At 50.2% G+C, this 20016-nt stretch overlaps 1 protein-coding gene across 3 annotated transcripts in view; it reads right to left on the bottom strand.

The window, feature by feature from the left end:
• Window positions 1-20016, bottom strand: part of LOC144823964 (uncharacterized) — a 152169-nt gene that overhangs the window by 74039 nt on the left and 58114 nt on the right. Inside the window, exon 1 of one of the 3 annotated variants that reach the window (XM_078683136.1) lies at window positions 17786-17977. The exons of 1 other annotated variant lie outside the window; for it this stretch is intronic. The gene's annotated coding sequence lies outside the window, so the exon portion shown is untranslated. Of the gene's footprint in view, window positions 1-11593; window positions 11734-17785; window positions 17978-20016 lie in introns of those variants that run through there. One more of the 3 variants, XM_078683051.1, reaches the window with a different exon arrangement.

The raw sequence follows: 20016 nt of genomic DNA, 5'->3' as shown, positions 1-20016 counted from the left end.
TCATGATCAGGAGTTAGGTGACACATGGGCTAATATTGCTGCTGCAGATGACCGACAAGTTGGTGGTGCTAAGCCTGAGCCTTTAGTAGCAGACCTCCCTGGTAGGATTATTAATTACATGAAAACTATGATGCCTGCCATGCGAGTAAATTGGGATAAATTGTCTGCGTGTAAGCAGAAGAAAGATGAAACGGTGTCAGATTTCTTCACCAGGTTTGAAGAAACGTTTGTCGACCACAGTGGTCAAGATATGAGCACAGAAGGTGGTCAGCGACTGTTTGTCGATAAATTTGTGCACAATCTGCTTCCAGAGTTGTGTAAGAAGTTAAAAGATTCAGAGAGTTCTTGGGCAGTTTCCTCTTCAGCACAGATATTGGCTACTGCACAGTACTACGAAAATCGAGACAAAGACGAGAAAGATAGAGCAGAAAAGAAAACTAAAGAGTTGAAAACAAAGGTTTTGTTACAGCAAGCATATCCGCCACGTGGTGGACAAAATAGTGGTGCTCAGAGTAACTATCAGAATAATTATCAGCAGCCTCAACAGTATCAGAGGAACTCGCAAAGAGTCGAGTATACTCAACCACGTGTCCCTGTAGGCCCCAATCAATGTTCATATTGTAAGGAAGATGGTCATTTCAAGTATAGTTGCCTTATCTTGTTACAGCGCGCAAATGGTGTTTCTGGCTCAAGAGGTCGAGGTGTTCAACAAGCACATAGAGGTAGAGGGCGTGGAAATTTCCCCCAGAACACACAGTCTCTTCCACCTCAAAATTCGATGGATAGGTTCGATCAGCAGAATAACGCATCTGGTAGGACAGCTCAGTACTATGCTGATGATTACTATGCAGAAGATGAGCATATGGAGGGTAATGATTGCTAGGACAGCCATAGACAAAGAGAGGGAGTTGTTTCAGTTCCAGTAGATCAGAGTGGACCATAGGTTGAGGTGATTACATCAGGTGTGTCAGAGCCTTTTCTGTTGGATACTGGTGCTACAAAGAGTTCTATTATGCACTCCAAACTCCCTGGCGCACCTTTGTCTGGCGAAACGAATGTATCAGTAGGTTTTTCTGGCGCCCCGGTTAGAAATCCGATTTCTGACCCTTTGTCTCTTTCTGTTGGTCCTTGTGAATTCGAAGCACCCCTTATTCTGACAACAGGTTGTGGTGAAAACTTGACAGGATTGGATCTGTTAAAAAGATTGTATGCGACTTTGTACTGTTCTCCTTCAGGAGCACAACTTAATTTAGGTAAGAAAGTGGTTTCTCCAATGTATTTGTCAAGGGATAAACTTCCAACAGAATTGTCGTTTCTTCCTGATATTCTTTGGGCTACTGGTCCTAATGATGTGGGTCTTTTAGAAATACCACCATAGATTGTAACATTGAAAGCTAATGTTAAAATGCCACGAATTCCCCAATACAAAATCTCTAGTGAAGGTGAAAAAGCTTGGCTAGCGATCATTTACGATCTGATTGAAAAAGATGTGATTGAAGAAACAAGAGGCAACGTTTGCAATAGTCCTGTTCTGCCTGTTTTAAAACGAACTGATCCCTCTCAGCCACCTGTGTACAGATTTGTGATTGATCTTAGAGAGGTGAATAAAATAGTTGTGCCACAATTTCCAGTTGTCCCCGACATTACTGCCCTATTGACTATGATTCCAGCTTCTGCAACCTAGTTTTCGGTGATTGACTTGAAGAATGCTTTCTTCAGCATCCCGATTGCTGAGGAGAGCAGGGACATTTTTGGCTTCAGTTTAGGAGGACGCAGCTTCCGCTTTAAACGCGCTCCCCAGGGCTACTGTGAAAGTCCATCAATATATAGTCAAGCTCTAAAGACACAGCTTGACACAATTGTTTTACCTGATGGTGCTACTCTTGTACAGTACGCTGATGATTTGCTTGTCGCTGCAGATACTGAGGAAATCTGTAAAGAAGCCACGTTTTCATTGTTGCGTCATCTGTGTGATTTGCATCACAAGGTGTCACTTTCCAAATTGCAATATTGTCGACAAGAAGTGACCTACTTAGGTCATCTCTTATTGAAGGAGGGAAGGAAACTGACCCCAGAGAGAATTCAGGCAATAGCGAAATTGAGTGTGCCAAGAACACAGAGAGAAGTGCGTGCTTTCTTGGGCATTACATCATATTGCAGGCAATTAATACCAAATTTTTCGTTATTAGCCAAACCTTTGGTGGCATTAACGTGTAAAGATACACCCAATCCCGTTCCTTGGTCTGAAGAGTGTCAGAAAAGTTTTTCTGAATTGCGCACAGCATTATGTTCGGCTCCTGTGTTAGGTACCCCCAACTACAGTAAGCCCTTTACATTGTATGTCCATGAGAAAGAAGGTTGCGCATTGTCCGTGTTGACACAGTTGTTTGGAGACAAGCAGCGTCCATGTGCATATTTTTCGTTGACTTTGGATCCGGTAGCTAAAGCATTGCCAAGTTGTTTAAGAGCCACAGCGGCAGCAGCTGTTTCTATTCGACAGTCTGCTGGTCTAGGAATGAATAATACGCTAGTTGTGATGGTCCCACATGCAGTAGACACGTTGTTGAACAGAACCAAGACACAGCACTTAACTAGTGCTCGATTGTCAGGTTACGAATTAACATTGTTAGCAAGTCATGTGCACATAAAAAGATGTAACACGTTAAACCCAGCTACGTTGTTACCAATTGTAGAGGAATTAGATGCTTCAGAACAGCATGATTGTTTTCTTAGAACAGAAGAAGAAACAAAAGGGAGAATAGACCTCCAGGACACTCCTCTTGCTAAATGTGATGGTATCTTATGGGTGGATGGTTCATGCTTCAAGCTTCCGAATGGTGACACGACTGCAGCATATGCTGTCACGACTTTGCGTACAATTGTTGAAGCTGCACGTATTCCACATAATTCAGCTCAAGCAGCAGAATTGATTGCACTCACGAGAGCATGTGTGTTGTCAAAAGGAATGAAAGTGACCATCTACACCGATAGTCAGTATGCGTTTGATGTGGCTCACAGTTTTGGACGATTGTGGAAAGAACGTGGGTTCCTGACTTCGCATGGAGCTAAGATTCAGCATGGTCAGTTGGTGAATGAGCTTCTTGAATCACTGACCTTGCCTCTGCAAGTGGTGATTGTGAAATGTAGTGCTCACAAGAAGGTGACTGATGATGTTGGTCGTGGAAATGCATTTGCTGACGAAATTGCGAAAGAAACTGCAAGGAATGTGATGAGCCGAATGTATGTTGCAGGCCCTGCAAGATGGGTTGGTGATGTTGGAATGTGTGAAGACACAATAGAGATTGTGAAATCTATTCAAGCTGAGGCTACAGAGAAAGAGTTGAACATGTGGAGAGAAAGTACGGGTAGATTGGATGCAAATGGTTGTTGGGTTGAATTGTCAGAGCATCAGAGATGGTTGTTACCCGATGCATATGTGCTTGCAGTGGTTACAATGGCTCATGGAATGGCTCATATCAGCGTGAAAGGGATTTGCAAGTTGTTGGCTCCAGTATGGCAAAATTCAGGAATTCCCAAGTGTGCAGAGAATGTCGTCAAGAATTGCATGGTATGTCTGAAACACAATCCTGGTAGGGGAACCCCAACTCCAGCTGGTCATTTTGCACCTCCTACGTATCCGTTTGAGGTTTTGCAGCCAGATTTCATCCACATGGAGAGGTGCAACAACTTAAAATATGTACTCGTTGTTGTTTGCGCCTTCTCAAGATGGGTAGAAGCATATCCCCTAAAAGACAACACTGCCTTATCCACAGCTAAAGCCCTTGTGAAAGAGTTCTTCCCCAGATTCGGAATGCCTAGAATGGTCTGGAGTGACAATGGAAGTGAATTTGTGGGTCGTGTGATGAAGAAAGTATGTGAAGGGCTAGGCATTCAGCAAAAGTTCCACGCTGCAAATCACCCCCAATCAGCTGGACTAGTAGAATGTTACAATGGCACGCTTAAGTTAAAATTGGCCAAAATTCAAGCGAGCACAGGTCTTAAATGGCTCTACCCTTAGCACTCCTATCAACCAGAATGACTATGCATTTGCGAGTGGGACTTAGTCCATTTGAGATAGTTTTCGGCCGCCCGGCCAACATATGGGGAGTGCCAAGGCCCACAAAGTTCAGTGAAATCGAACACCCTGTTTTGCTTGATTATTTGTACGAATTGACGGCTAAATTGCGTGTTTTGCATCAACAGGTCCATGACACCCTGCCTCCGGTCTCTGAGACTCCAGGTCACGCCATCGACCCTGGATCCTGGGTTCTCGTGAAAAACTTCCAGCGAACCAAGAACGATCAGCCCAGGTGGACCGGACCGCACCTTGTCCTTCTTTCCACAAGATCAGCTGTTCGAGTGGAGGGGAAGAAAAACTGGATCCACTGGATCCACTGCAAACGGATCCCTCTGCCTCTGCCGTATGACCAGTGGGTCCAGAAGGGTGTCGCCGACTCAGAGACTGAAACTGTGCCACGTTTTCTGCCTTTCAGTGATGCACGTGTAAAAGGAACACTTACTGAACAAGAGAGTGATGAAATTTTGCAACCAGCTGTATCACCGTCAATTCGATTGGACACTACAGAACCTGAACTCCTTTTCAAAGACCAAACAGTACCTGGGAAAAAGCGCTATAATTTGAGGCCGAGACCTATGGACAAATAACATTCTTTTTTATCCTGCTATTTTTGAAATTGCAGCTCTCCCATCTGAGAAACTTGCTTATTTTTTGTTTTTCGAACCACCATCCGGGTTCCGCTGCTAGGGCCGCGATTGCCCAAAGTATTTCGGGTGCAGCTGACGACGTTAGGTCGGCAGTTCTGGTTGGTCTAAGGGAGTTGCCCTGGACTGACAGATTGTAAGCAGGGGAAAACCCAATCAACCCTTGTAGGCTTGGGCACTGTATAGTTAAGGTCAAGGTGTGCTACAAGGGATTTTATTTAAACAGATATTTAACTTAGTCGTGAGTTGTACTAAAGTAACACACTCAAAAGAAACCACAGGATATCAAGTTTGATTCTGTATTTGAAATAGATCAATGGAAGGGTAAACCAATAGAACACACAGAGATGAAAGTTTCAAAGAATATATATTTACTCAAATAATCAGGAAGACAGAAATATGAAATGAATCAAGCAATAGTTATGAACAGAGGTAGACAATAGTTTCACTGCAATTCATAACAGAAAATGAGTTGATGTTTTTCTGTTATGAATTGCAGTGAAACTATTGTCTACCTCTGTTCATAACTATTGCTTGATTTATTTCATATTTCTGTCTTCCTGATTATTTGAGTAAATATATATTCTTTGAAACTTTCATCTCTGTGTGTTCTATTGGTTTACCCTTCCATTGATCTATTTCAAATACAGAATCAAACTTGATATCCTGTGGTTTCTTTTGAGTGTGTTACTTTAGTACAACTCACGACTAAGTTAAATATCTGTTTAAATAAAATCCCTTGTAGCACACCTTGACCTTAACTGGACTGACAGAAGCATTCCTTAGCAGAAACAACCTCCCATTGCGGGCAGCACTTTAAAGAGGATGGAGTTTTCCGAGATGGAGAGACCTGCCAAAAGAGTGAACTTTAAAACCAGGATCTTTAAAATAATGACAAAGAAAAGCTTTTTGATATTGTGCATTTTTATGTTATTCAGTGTGATGATATTTTTAATAAGGTATGTTTTATTCTCTTTTCAAGTAACATTTGCACCCACTACATCGCCTATACCTCCTCCTTCCACTGTTTCCTCACATTCTTTTCAACCCCTTCCTGAACACGAATCAACTAGGAGATTAGAGTTTATTAATAACTCCTTTGTTCAGCTTTTGCATCAACACCAACTTGTAATGAACACGACTAACTGTTGGGTGTGTGGTCTTATGCCTCACACCACGGATAAAGATATCCCTTATCTGGTCCTGCCTTTCAGCCACAATGGTTCTGTGTGGGCATACAGAACGATGTTCATCTATGCTCGTGAAGTCCACCCCCTACGTTCTGTAAAAGACAATCCTAAGAATAGTGCTCTAGTTAAGGGTATAGTTGACATGATTAAGGAAGATATTTCTAATGAAACTACCCCCGAAGATGAGACACTTGCCTATATAGGATGGAACGTGACCGGATATGGAGCTACTCTGAGTAAGAAACAGCAAGCTAAGAGAACTTCCCCGATTTGGATTGTACCCCATCAGGGTCACCTGTGTCTGCAAGGTACTGGCAAGAATCCCAGAGCTCAGTTAGTGAAGAGTGTCTGTACTGAAACGTATGTTTTTGGGTCCCAGACTTCCCCTGCGTTTTTAGCAGCTAAGGGTACATATTTCATCTGCCATGATAGAGCCTATACATGGTTGCCCCCTGACTTTTCGGGCTCATGTTTCGTTTCGTTCCTGTTGCCTCCCACCTACACAGCAGCGGCAGATTACCACAATACAAGGATAGTTAGAGGTGTCTTGAGTAAAGAAGACACTGCAGGACAAGAATTTGGGGACTTCGCAAAGGGTTTTCTGCCGTTCTGGGGACCCATGGTTACAGCAGGAACATAAGGCAATTGACAAGGGTGGTTGAGTCCACCGTAATTGAAACTGCTGGTGCCCTTAGTAACTTGACTGCTGAGCTCCAGTCGGATCGTCTTATAACCCTTCAGAACAGGGTCGCATTAGATGTCATACTTACAGACCGAGGTGGGGTATGTAGATTGATCCAATCGAGTTGCTGTGTTTTCATTCCAGATAACGCTCCAACAGTGTACCAGGCCATCTCCAAACTGCATAAGATATCCGAATCTATTCATGTGGCTAAAGGAGATTGGTCATTAATGGGGTGGTTCTGGGAACTGATATCCGGCTGGGGATGGAAAATTCTGATGGTCATTGGGATGGTCTTAGCCATTCTCTTCCTGTTCTGTCTGTGCATGCAGTGTGCTCCTGCAATATGTGGCCTCTGTGCTACATCATGTGCAAGGAAACCTGTATCAAGAGACGAGCTAAGTACTAGGATGATGTTACAGCAGCATCTCAATGACTTTAGGAATATAGACCTGGACTCAGATTAGCATGAGATTAGGTTAAATTGCCTATGTAAGGGCAAAAGGAGGGTTTGTGGTTCTGAAAATTCTGGACTCGAGAATAAAACTTCGTCATAACATGACGAATTTGGTATCAAAAGACCGAGAATGGCTAGTACGCTATGTACAAGCATTTTCATCGTATTTGAGTGACGATTTCACCTCGAAATGGTCATTTGCGTCCTGAACCCTTGGCTTCCATTTTGTGTACGGCAGCCATTTTGTGGGTTGCCCTCACATAGGCAGACGAATTAAACCAAATTCGATTCCAAAGGACACATACACCTTAATTGACTTTCCTGTGACCTGGGCAAGTTGGAACCATTGCCCCAGGCCGAACCTGTTTGGTCAGTTCCTCTCCCAGTGGCCGAACGAGATAGCATCAAGGCACAACAGGCCATAAACCCTTTTCATCGCACACACACCCTGCCGAATCTTGCTCACACCTGTCCCTGCTCTTTTCTCTCTCACTTGCTTTATGATGGGGAGGTGCCCGTTTTCATTGGGGATCCACCGATATCTGATGGAAATATTGGGCCTTGCCGGGTAATTTGTTATGGGATGGACAAACTGAAATGTGGGCTTGTCATCATGACTCTGCTTTTCCTTTGTAGTGGAAACATTCGAATGGTATACTAAAATGTTAGGAATGTTTGCCTAAAGCACAATATTTCGTATAAAAAGAGAAGCCTGACTTTGTAAATTGGAGCAGTCTCCTGAGAATATACATCCCGTGTTGTTGTACTGTAACAGTATTTACATGTTAGTCTTCTGTCAATCATAATTATTTTACCATTATGCAATCTTTTGAACTCTGATACCGACCCCACGATTGTGCTTTCAAATTGCATCATAATCATACCACACATCCAGTTCGTTACACACACATTGTGGCAATTTAGCTAGAGTCAAGACACTGAGGACAGATCTACCCGCTATCTAGCACATCGAATAACATTTAGCACATTCAGAACATAAGCGAAATACAGTCTAATAAGAAGTGGGTACTCGACATTCCAAGATGGCGGCACTAGTTTTTACTAGTTTTTGTTTTGTTTTTCTCAACACCATAGTTACTTTTGAGTAAAACTTAGCACTTCCTTTTTTTGGATAGGTCGTGATAGTCACCAGAAGAATAACGTGAGTAGGACGCACTGCTCGACTAACAATGAAGAGCGGCTGTTTTTAGACAACTGTTAATCTAAATACGCTTGGATTACAGCATTTAAATAAGTGTTCATCGGACACTGCAAAATGGCGGGGCTAGTTTTTTGATACGTTAAACAGTCACATAGACGAAAAGTGCATCGTCTATGTTTACTAAACGAGAGGGCAAAACACAAACGCGAGCATGGCGCCAGCATAACGTTTATCCAACAAAGCGGATTAACCGAGGGCGACTTCTTTTGAGCGATAACGGAGCAGAATACAGGTATGTCTCTAATTTTAGAGCTACCCTTATTAGAGTCGGCAGATGGGTACGACATAACATTCATGTTGTTATGCGTTTGTCAACAGGTCGACAGATAACAACAGAGCAGGTACGCTTCCTTAAAAATATTACAACACGGACACGTGTATAATGTGTTACGAATTTTAAGCGTTCTTTCATGCCTCCGCAGGTTTTTCACATAAAGAAGATCAGGTAGGAAATCCTAACATTTGCACACAGCGATATTTCCTTATATTCAATTGACAGTTGAATCAACTCAAGGGATTTTCTCATGTATTTTTCCTTACAGCCTCATGAGCTTCAGGCAATACTCAATAATAGGTAAGCCCAGAGTATTGAGTAGCACTTAAATTAATTATCTGCGCACATATCTTTAAATTAACACGTAGTACCGTGGTTATTTTGCAGCTGACACACCATAAAACATATTATTAACAAGGTATGAGACATCATTATTTATTTTGTTACCTCCCTGACATCCATAAAAGATAGAATATTGACACAATCTATGTCCATTTACTTTCCAGATCAGCCCCTGATGAAGGTACCAGTGGGTACCGAAATGCATTGGGCAAGGAGTGAAAGCATCTGATTTTTGACAAATTGTTACAATATCAGTATAATGCTATTGAATAATGTATTGCGATTACATGAAGTTGGAAAATGTAAACTGATTATATGACTAATGTTATGTTGAAGAAATCAAGGAAACAGATTATGAAAATAAATAATCAACGAATAATTGTGAAAATTGTGTAAAAGGTTAAACACTTAAGGTGTGGGATTAACACCAAGTGCACAGTGCGCAACTGGATGAGTCTGTTACTCATCGTAACTAAACAAATACTAAAATGTTAGGAATGTTTGCCTAAAGCACAATATTTCGTATAAAAAGAGAAGCCTGACTTTGTAAATTGGAGCAGTCTCCTGAGAATATACATCCCGTGTTGTTGTACTTCTAGGACCTGTTACTTGGTTGCAGCCAATAAAATCGATCCTTGACTTCACCTAGAAGACTCTGAGTTTCTGTGGTCTGAATCAGGAAAGTACTCGAGGTCTTTGGGTGTACCCTGACACCACTGGGTTACCGGTCCGGTACCGGTTCTGAAAAACCCAGTACCTCGCCAGATAGAAGAGCCCAGCTCAGCCCCAGGGGACCCCGGATAGAAGAGCCCAGCTCAGCCCCAGAGGCCCCCGGATAGAAGAGCCCAGCTCAGCCCCAGAGGCCCCCGATTAGAAGAGCCCAGCTCAGCCCCAGGGGGCCCCGGATAGAAGAGCCCAGCTCAGCCCGGCCCCCTGGATAGAAGAGCCTAGCTCAGCGCCCTAGGGCCCCAGATAGAAGAGCCCAGCTCAGCCCCAAGGACCCCCGGATAGAAGAGAACAGCTTAGCCCCAGGAGTCCCCGGATAGAAGAGCCCAGCTCAGCCCCAGGGGCCCCAGATAGAAGAGCCCACCTCAGCCCCAGGGGCCCAGATAGAAGAGCCCCGCTCAGCCCCCAGATAGAAGAGCCCAGCTGTGCCCCAGGGGCCCTGGATAAAAAAGCCCAGCTCAGCCCCACAGGCCCCAGATGGAAGAGCCCAGCTCAGCCACAGGGGCCCCAGATGGAAGAGCCCAGTTCAGCCCCATGGCCCCCAGATAGAGGACCCCAGCTCAGCCCCAGGGGCCCTGGATAGAAGAGCCTAGCTTAGCCCCAGGACTCCCCGGATAGAAGAGCCCCGCTCAGCCCCAGGGGCCCCGGATAGAAGAGCCCAGCTCAGCCACAGGGGCCCCGGATAGAAGAGCCCAGCTCAGCCCTAGGGGCCCGGATAGAAGAGCCCCACTCAGCCCCCGGATAGAAGAGCCCAGCTGTGCCCCAGGGGCCCCCCGATAAAAGAGCCCAGCTCAGCCCCAGAGGCCCAAGATAGAATATCCCAGCTCAGCCACAGGGGCCCCGCATAGAAGAGCCCAGTTCAGCCCCGTGGCCCCCAGATAGAAGAGCCCAGCTCAGCCCCAGGGGCCCTGGATAGAAGAGCCAGCTCAGCCCCAGCGGCCACCGGATAAAAGAGCCCAGCTCAGCCCCAGGGGCCCCCGGACCGAAGAGCCCAGCTCAGCCCCAGGGGCCCCCAGATAGAAGCGCCCAGCTCAGCCCCAGGGGCCCCGGGATAGAAGAGCCCAGCTCAGCCACAGGGGCCCCCGGATAGAAGAGCCCATCTCAGCCACAGGGCCCCCCGATAGAAGAGCCCAGCTTAGTCCTGTGGCCCCGGATAGAAGAGCCCAGCTCAGCCCCCGGGGCCCCAGATAGAAGAGTATAGCTCAGCCCCAGGGACCCCCTGATAGAAGAGCCCAGCTCAGCCCCAGGGGCACCCGGATAGAAGAGCCCAGCTCAGCACCAGGAGCCCCCGGATAGAAGAGCCCAACTCAGCCCCAGGGGCCTCTGGATAGAAAAGCCCAGCTCAGCCGCAGAGGCCCCCAGATAGAAGAGCCCAGCTCAGCCCCAGGGGCCCCAGATGGAAGAGCCAAGCTCAGCCCCAGGGGCCCATAGTGAAGAGCCCAGCTCAGCCCCCCAGAAGCCCTGGGATAGAAGAGCCCATCTCAGCCCCAGGGGCCCCTGGATAGAAGAGCCCAGCTCAGCCGCAGGGGCCCCAGATGGAAGAGCAAAGCTCAGCCCCAGGGGCCCCTGGATAGAGGAGCCCAGCTCAGCCACAGAGGCCTCCGGATAGAAGGCCCCAGGTCAGTCCAGGGGTTCCCAGATAGAGGAGCCCAGCTCAGCCCCCAGGGGCCCCGGATAGAAGCACCCAGCTCAGCCCCAGGGGCCCCGGATAGAAGAGCCCAGCTCAGCCCCAGGGGCCGCCGGATAGAAGAGCATAGCTCAGCCCCAGGGACTCCCGGATAGAAGAGCCCAGCTCAGCCCCAGGGCCCCCAGATAGAAGAGCCCAGCCCAGCCACAGGGGCTCCCCTAGAAGGGCCCAGCTCAGCCCCAGGGGCCCCGGAAAGAAGAGCCCAGCTCAGCTCGGCTCCTGCAGAGATTCCCTCCAGGATTATTCAGTCTATTTCTACAAACACAGCAGAAGGTGCTGACAATCTCCTACCTGAGCAGAGACTTGTGTAGACATGTCCAGGCTCTCTCCTCCCCCTGGGTCTGGGGGTGGGAGGTGCAGATCTGGGGTCTGAGGGGGGGTCTGCAGATGGAGGTAACTGCACAGAGAGACAATGGTTCCTTCCTCCTCTGCTGCAGGCTGCAAACACCAGGAGAGGCCGGAAGTGATGTCACCACAGCTGCTGGTGCTGTCTCTGTCGCCGCTGACCCGGAAGAGGAAACCCTTATCCCTTTCATCCAATGTGCAGCTCAGTGAGTTTCAGCAGCAGGCGAGGAACGCCCTCTGTTGGCTGCTGACGGAACCGCCGCCTCCAGTCTTTAGGAGTGAATTAGAAATTGCCTGAATTTTATTAATGATATGTAAGAAACTGCTAGAATTAAATTGGACAATGTTTTCTATTTTTCCTGTTTCTGAGGGTAATTTTTTATATTTGGTAGGACTGTGTGTATTCAAACAACTTTCCGACTCCGCACCAAATTAAGTTTTACATTTGTCTCCTTTGTTTACCCGCTCACTCCCTTCAAAGGTTAACTTATAAAATAAACAAACAAGTAGATTACAGTCTCAATAACTTCATAAGACAGAACAATCAGATTTGACTGTCACAGATTTCTCCCTCAGTGGATGGTGTCATGACAATGAGTGAACAGTCCACAGATTCCTCACAGTGAAGCAAGATGCACCACAGTGCAAAGATCCCTTGTAGTGCAGCAAGATGCACCACAGTGCACAGATCCCTCACTGTGCAGCAAGATGCACCACAGTGCACAGATCCCTCACAGTGCAGCAAGATGCACCACAGTGCACAGATCCCTCACAGTGCACCAAGATGCACCACAGTGCACAGATCCCTCACAGTTCAGCAAGATGCACCACAGTGCACAGATCCCTCACAGTGCAGCAAGATGCACCACAGTGCACAGATCCCTCACAGTGCAGCAAGATGCACCACAGTGCACAGATCCCTCACAGTTCAGCAAGATGCACCACAGTGCACAGATCCCTCACAGTGCAGCAAGATGCACCACAGTGCACAGATCCCTCACAGTTCAGCAAGATGCACCACAGTGCACAGATCCCTCACAGTGCAGCACAATGCAACACAGTGCACAGATCCCACACAGTGCAGCAAGATGCACCACAGTGCACAGATCCCTCAGAGTGCAGCAAGATGCACAACAGTGCACAGATCCCTCACAGTACAGCACAATGCAACATAGTGCACAGATCCCTCACAGTGCAGCACGATGCACAACAGTGCACAGATCCCTCACAGTGCAGCAAGATGCACCACAGTGCACAGATCCCACACAGTGCAGCAAGATGCACCACAGTGCACAGATCCCTCAGAGTGCAGCAAGATGCACCACAGTGCACAGATCCCTTGCAGTGCAGCAAGATGAACCACAGTGCACAGATCCCTCACAATGCAGTAAGATGCACCACAGTGCACAGATCCCTCACAGTGCAGCAAGATGCACCACAGTGCACAGATCCCTCACAGTGCAGCAAGATCCACCACAGTGCACAGATCCCTCAGAGTGCAGCAAGATGTACCACAGTGCACAGATCCCTCACAGTGCAGCAAGATGCAGTGCATTGCACAGATTTCCCACAGTGCAGCAAGATGCACCACAGTGCACAGATCCCTCAAGGTAAGTAAGAATGCACCGCAGTGCACATATTCCTAACAGTGCATTAAGATGCAGCGCACAGACCTCTAATAGTGCAATAAGATGCAGTGCACAGATCCCCTCTTTAACCCACATGATTCCCACAAACACCCCCAGGGCCAGAAGGAAAACCCCCCAGGGCCCCCGGATAGAAGAGCCCAGCTCAGCTAGTTCTTCTATCCAGGAGCCCCTGGATAGAAGAACCCAGCTCAGCCCCAGGGGTCCCCGGATAGAAGAGCCCTGCTCAGCACCAGGGGCCCTGGATAGAAGAGCCCAGCTCAGCCCCCCCCTGGGGCCGGTGGATAGAAGAGCCCAGCTCAGCCCCAGGGGCCCCCGGAAAGAAGAGCCCTGCTCAGCCCCAGGATCCCCGGATAGAAGAGCCCAGCTCAGCCCCAGGCCCCCTGGATAGAAGAGCCCAGCTCAGCGCCAGGGGCCCTGGATAGAAGAGCCCAGCTCCGCCCCAGGGGCCCCAAGATAGAAGAGCCCAGCACAGCCCCCAGGGCCCCCGGATAGAAGAGCCCAGCTCAGCCACAGGGGCCCCTGGATAGAGGAGCCCAGCTCAAGCCCAGGGGCCCCGGATTGAAGAGCCCAGCTCAGCCCCAGGGGCCCCCAGATAGAAGAGCCCAGCTCAGGCCCAGAGGCCCCCGGATAGAAGAGCCCAGCTCAGCCCCTATGGCCGCCGGATAGAAGAGCCCAGCTCAGCCCCAGAGGGCCCCCGGATAGAAGAGCCCAGCTCAGCCCCAGGGGCCCCTGGAAAGAGCCCCGCTCAGCTCCAGGGGCCCTGGGTAGAAGAGCACAGCTCAGATCCAGGGGCCCTGGATAGAAGAGCCCAGCTCAGCCCCAGCGGCCCCCAGATAGATGAGCCCAGATCAGCTCCAGGGGCCCCTGGATAGAGGAGCCCGACTTAGCCCCAGAGGCCCCGGATAGAAGAGCACAGCTCAGCCCCAGGGATAGAAGAGCATAGCACAGCCCCAGGGGCCTCTGATAGAAGAGCCCAGCACCCCAGAAGCCCCCGGATAGAAGAGCCCAGCTCAGCCCCTAGGGCCTCAGGAAATAAGAGCCCCGCTCAGCCCCAGGGGCCCCCGATAGAAGAGCCCAGCTCAGACCCAGGGGACGCAGATAGAAGGGCCCAGCTCAGCCCCAGGGGCCCCCAGATAGTAGAGCCCAGCTCAGTCCCATGGGCCCCTGGATAGAAGAATATAGCTCAGCCCCAGGGGCCCCCGGATAGAAGAGCCCAGTTCAGCCCCAAGGGCCCCCAGATAGAAGAGTATAGCTCAGCCCCACAGGCCCCCGGATAGAAGAGCCCAGAGGTCCTGGATAGAAGAGCCCAGCTCAGCACCGGATAGAAGATTCCAGCCCTCCCCAGTGGCCCCCGGAGAGAATAGACCAGCTCAGCCCCAGGGGCCCTGGATAGAAGAGCCCAGCACAGCCCCCCTGGGACCCACGGATAGAAGAGCCCAGCTCAGCCCCACGGGCCCCTGGATAGAAGAGCCCAGCTCAGCCCAAGGGGCCCCAGATAGAAGAGCCCAGCTCAGCCCCAGGATAAAAGAGCCCAGCTCGGCCCCCAAGGGGCCCCCGGATAGCAGAGCCCAGCTCAGCCCCAGGGGCTCCTGGATAGAGGAGCCCAGCTCTGCCACAGGGGCAGCTGTATAGAGGAGCCCAGCTCAGCCCAAGGGCCCACGGATAGAAGAGCCCAGCTCAGCCTCAGGGCCCCCGGATAGAAGAGCCCAGCACAGCCCCCAGGGCCCCCGGATAGAAGAGCCCAGCTCAGCCCCAGGGGCCCCGGATAGAAGAGCCCTGCTCAGCCCCAGGACCCCCGGATAGAAGAGTCCAGCTCAGCCCAGGGTCCCCGGATAGAAGATCCCAGCTCAGCTCAAGGGCCTGCGGATAGAAGACCCCAGCTCAGCCCCAGGGGCATCGGATAGAAGAGCCCAGCTCAGCCCCAGGGGCATCGGATAGAAGAGCCCAGCTCAGCCCCGGGATAAAAGAGCCCAGCTCAGCCCCCAAGGGGCCCCCGGATAGCAGAGCCCAGCTCAGCCCCAGGGTCCCCGGATAGAGGAGCCCAGCTCTGCCACAGGGGCCGCTGTATAGAGGAGCCCAGCTCAGCCCAAGGGCCCATGGATAGAAGAGCCCAGCTCAGCCTCAGGGCCCCCGGATAGAAGAGCTCAGCACAGCCCCCAGGGCCCCCGGATAGAAGAGCCCAGCTCAGCCCCAGGGGCCCCGGATAGAAGAGCCCTGCTCAGCCCCAGGACCCCCGGATAGAAGAGTCCAGCTCAGCCCAGGGTCCCCGGATAGAAGAGCCCAGCTCAGCCCAAGGGCCCGCGGATAGAAGAGCCCAGCTCAGCCCCAGGGGCCCCGGATAGAAGAGCCCAGCTCAGCCCCAGGGCCCCCGGATAGAAGAGCCCAGCTCAGCCCCAGGGCCCATGGATGGCAGAGCCCAGCTTAGCCCCAGGAGCCCCCGGATGGAAGAGCCCAGCTCAGCCCTAGGGGCCCCCGGATAGAAGAGCCCAGCTCAGCCCCAGGGGCCCCGGATAGAAGAGTCCAGCTCAGCCCAGGGTCCCCGGATAGAAGAGCCCAGCTCAGCCCAAGGGCCCGCGGATAGAAGAGCCCAGCTCAGCCCCAGGGGCCCCGGATAGAAGAGCCCAGCTCAGCCCCAGGGCCCCTGGATAGAAGAGCCCAGCTCAGCCCCAGGGCCCATGGATGGCAGAGCCCAGCTTAGCCCCAGGAGCCCCCGGATAGAAGAGCCCAGCTCAGCCCTAGGGGCCCCCGGATAGAAGAGCCCAGCTCAGCCCCAGAGGCCCCGGATAGAAGAGCCCAGCTCAGCCCAGGAGGCACCCGGATGGAAGAGCCCTGCTCAGCCCCAGGAGCCCCGGATAGAAGAGCCCAGCTCAGCCCCAGGGGCCCCCGATAGAAGAGCCCAGCTCAGCTCGGCTCCTGCAGAGATTCCCTCCAGTATTATTCAGTCTATTTCTACAAACACAGCAGAAGGTGCTGACAATCTCCTACCTGAGAAGAGACCTGTGCAGACATGTCCAGGCTCTCTCCTACCCCTAGGGCTGGGGGAGGGCAGGTCTGGGGTCTGGGGTGGTAAATCTGGGGTTTGAGGGGGGTCTGCAGATGAAGGTAACTGCACAGACAGACAGGGCTCCTTCTTCCTCTGCTGCAGGCTGCAAACACCAGGAGAGGCCAGAAGTGTTGTCACCGCACCTGCTGGTGCTGTCTCTGCCGCCGCTGACCCGGAAGAGGAAACACTTCTCCCTTTCAGCCAATGTGCAGCTCAGTGGGACTCATCAGCGGGCGAGGAGCGCCCTCAGGTGGCCGCTGACGGAACCGCCGCCTCCAGTCTTTAAGAGTGAATTGGAAATAGCCTGAATTTCATTAATTATATGCAAATGTAAGAAACTGCTAGAATTACACTGGACAATGTTTTCTATTTTTCCTTTTTCTGTGGGTAATTTTTTATATTTGGTAGGACTGTCTATATTCAAACAACTTTCTGACTCTGCACCAAATTAAGTTTTAAGCTCAGCCCCTAGGGCACCCGGACAGAAGAGCCCAGCTCAGCCCCCAAGGGCCCCCGGATGGGAGAGCCCAGCTTAGCCCCAGGATCCCATGGATAGAGGAGCCCATTTCCACCCCAGGGCCCCTAGATAGAAGAGCCCAGCTCAGCCACAGAGCCCACCGGATAGAAGAGCCCAGCTCAGCCCCTAGGGCCCCCGGATAAAAGAGCCCAGCTCAACCCCAAAGGTCCCCCAGATAGAAGAGCCCAGTTCATCCCCAGGGGCTCCTGGATAGAGGAGCCCAGCTCAGCCCCCGGGGGTCCCGGATAGAATAGCACAGCTCAGCCCCAGGGGCCCCCGGATAGAAGAGCCCAGATCAGCCCCAGGGGCCCCCGGATAGGAGAGCCCCGCTCAGCCCCAGGGGCCCCTGGATAGAAGAGACCAGCTCAGCCCCAGGGGCCCCTGGATAGAAGAGCCCAGCTCAGCCCCAGGACCACCGGATAGAAGAGCCCAGCTCAGCCGCACAGGCCTCCGGATAGAAGAACCCAGCTCAGCTCCAGGGCCCCTGGATAGAAAAGCCCAACTCAGCCCCAGGGGCTCCAGATAGAAGAGCCCAGCTCAGGCCCAGGGGCCCCCGGATAGAAGAGCCCAGCTCAGCCCCAGAGGCCCCCGGATAGAAGAGCCCAACTCATCCCCGGGGGCCCCAGATAGAAGAGCCCAGCTCAGCCCCAGGGCCCCCGGATAGAAGAGCCCAGCTCAGTCCAAGGAGCCCCAGATAGAAGAGCCCAGCTCAGCCCCAGGGGCCCCGGATAGAAGAGCCCAGCTCAGCCCCAGGACCCCCAGATAGAAGAGACCAGCTCAGCCACAGGGGCCCCAGATAGAAGAGCCCAGCTCAGCCCCAGGGGCCCCAGATAGAAGGGCCTAGCTCAGCCCGGCTCCTGCAGAGATTCCATCCAGGATTATTCAGTCTATTTCTACAAACACAGCAGAAGGTGCTGACAATCTCCTACCTGAGCGGAGACCTGTGCAGACATGTCCAGGCTCTCTTCTCCTCCTGGGACTGGGGGGGCAGATCTGGGGTCTGGGGGGGCAGATCTGGGGTTTGAGGGGGGTCTGCAGATGAAGGTAACTGCACAGACAGACAGGGCTCCTTCCTCCTCTGCTGCAGGCTGCAAACACCAGGAGAGGCCGGAATTGATGTCACCGCAGCTGCTGGTGCTGTCTCTCCCGCCGCAGACCCGGAAGAGGAAACCCTTCTCCCTTTCATCCAATGTGGAGCCCAGTGGGTTTCATCAGCAGGCGATGATCGCCCTCTGGTGGCCTCTGACAGAACCGCCGCCTCAAGTCTTCAAAAGTGAATTGGAAATGACAGCCTGACTTTCATTAAATACATAAAAATGTAAGAAAACTGCTAGAATTAAACTAGTCAACGTTTTTCTGTTTTTCTATTTTTCCTGTTTCTGTGGGTAATTCTTTATATTTGATAGGGCTGTGTGTATTCAAACAACTTTCCAACGATTTGCCCCAAATTAAGTTTTGCATTTCTCTGCATTTTTTACCCACTCACTCCCCCCAAAGTTTCACTTATAAAACAAAATAAAGTAAATTGCAGTCTCAATACATTCATGAGACAGAACAATCGGGTTTGACTCTCACAGATTTCTCCTTCAGTGGATTGTGTCATGGCAGTGAGTGACTGGTGCCGGCTCTGAGGATGAGATGGTATTCCATCACTAACTAATGTCAGACTCCTTCATACAGGCTCTTATTAGAGGTACCACCTGCCTTTTGGTCATGTTTTAAGATTTTGCAAAGGCCCGGATATTATTCTTCAATAAGACTTTGAATAAAAGTGTTTGTATTCATTTTTAACATGCCATTCCTATAAAAGACTGGTCAGGTGGTAACCCTCTCTCATAGCTTGAGTCACTCCTCGTCCACACACTATCAATGTGCGGTTGAAGGAGGACTTCGTAGCACCGTCAGGCAAGTTGCATTTGTTGCCTGGGCAGTGACATCAGATGCGACATGCACACATCAGAGCCTTCAAGTCTCACTCATCATGAGTGACACTCACACATTTAGAGGTCTGTGCTGAAGTTTCACCCACACCTAGCTGAATCTTATCACTGGGAGACGGGAGAGGGTCCTAGTACTCCATATGTGACTTTGCTCGCACTTCTACTGTGTGCAGAGTAGCCGCTTACAACTAAAGAGGGAGACACTATTCACTTCATAGAGTTCAGCAAACCCACTGTCAGACATTTTGATATCACTACATTTTCAATATTTCACCTTGCGGCTGCACAGATTATACTTTTGGTGTAATATCAATTTAGATGTCTGCATTAATGATTTGTATGTTACCTGTGTACTCATCATTCCTATAATTTCACTAATGTCTCTTCTTCTGACATTATCAAATTCAAATGTTATGTGAAATCACTTCCTGTGAGGCCATCAATAGGATAGTTTGTTTTGGCTCCTAAGAATCTCAAAACCTTGAGCTATGTGAAGCCCATACATGAGCGCTCATCTGGACTAAGGGGGAGGAGCATGCTCTTAGCTCAGAGATGAAAGTGTCTGGAAGCAGTGCAGGCGCTATACTATCAGCATTCAGACTAGAGGAGTGCTGATCTCTGCAAAAAGAAATGAAATGTTTGTTTCAGTTTAATTGCACTTCATGTCAGTGTTGTTCAACTCTACAATGGTCACAAAGTGGTTCCTCGCTTGAGTTCCTATGAGTACCTTCAGTCTCCTGATTTTCACACTGTGCTGTTTCTCCGATTAAATTGCCCTCGAAAGAGCATACCGTCTTTTCTGAGAGAGAAGTCAAACGTATGTTTCCTGGAGAAAGTGGTTAAAGCCTTTGTCTGTTTCTGCTGATTCTTGGATTTGACTAAAGTGAGTCAAATTCTGTGCCGAGGTGGGTTCACTATGAGAAGCCCTTCAAAATGTACATTGACGCTGTATGAATCTGGCTTTGTATATGGTATGCTTACTAGGTGGTCATTCCATGCACAGAGATCAGGGGTTCCCCAAAAGTGTACAGGGCTCAATGTAAAACCCAAAGTGTAACAGAAGAAAAGGGTTTTTAAGGGTTAGGGGATAGGTCGCTCTGCAAAATTAACGCTAAGTTGTTTCAAGTTTCTGCAGTATCAAGTGTTGGCGCGAATGAGCGAGGGGATAAGCCCTATAACCCCTCATGGTGAGTCTGTTCACTGAACAAACTTTACGAACA

Source organism: Lissotriton helveticus, chromosome 1_1 (genome assembly GCF_964261635.1).
Source record: "Lissotriton helveticus chromosome 1_1, aLisHel1.1, whole genome shotgun sequence".
Taxonomy (NCBI): domain Eukaryota; kingdom Metazoa; phylum Chordata; class Amphibia; order Caudata; family Salamandridae; genus Lissotriton; species Lissotriton helveticus.
The sequence above is the reverse complement of the archived record's forward strand: the minus strand, read 5'-3'. Positions and strand labels throughout refer to the sequence as shown.